This window comes from Tachypleus tridentatus, unplaced genomic scaffold (genome assembly GCF_004210375.1).
Source record: "Tachypleus tridentatus isolate NWPU-2018 unplaced genomic scaffold, ASM421037v1 Hic_cluster_2, whole genome shotgun sequence".
Classification (NCBI taxonomy): domain Eukaryota; kingdom Metazoa; phylum Arthropoda; class Merostomata; order Xiphosura; family Limulidae; genus Tachypleus; species Tachypleus tridentatus.
This window is the reverse complement of record NW_027467782.1, coordinates 62939996-62940681: the sequence shown is the minus strand read 5'-3', so window position 1 is coordinate 62940681 and position 686 is coordinate 62939996.

The window sequence follows — 686 nt, the reverse complement described above, 5'->3', positions numbered from 1 at the left end:
AATAAACATTACCAAGTACTTATAAACATTACCAAGTAGTAATAAACATTACCAAGTACTTATAAACATTACCAAGTAGTAATAAACATTATCAAGTAGTAATAAACGTTACCAAGTAGTAATAAACATTACCAAGTAGTAATAAACATTATCAAGTAGTAATAAACATTACCAAGTACTAATAAACATTAGCAGTAATAAACATTACCAAATAGTAATAAACATTACCAAGTAGTAATAAACATTACCAAGTACTTATAAACATTACCAAGTAGTAATAAACATTACCAAGTTGTAATAAACTTTACCAAATAGTAATAAACATTACCAAGTAGCAATAAACATTATCAAGTAGTAATAAACATTATCAAGTACTAATAAACATTACCAAGTAGTAATAAACATTATCAAGTAGGAATAAACATTACCAAGTAGTAATAAACATTATCAAGTAGTAATAAACGTTACCAAGTAATAATAAACATTACCAAGTAGTAATAAACATTATCAAGTTGTAATAAACATTACCAAGTAGTAATAAACATTACCAAGTAGTAAAAAAATTACACAAGTAGTAATAAACATTACCAAGTAGTAATAACCTTTACCAAGTTGTAATAAACATTATAAAGTAGTAATAAACGTTACCAAGTGGTAATAAACATTACCAAGTACTAATAAACATT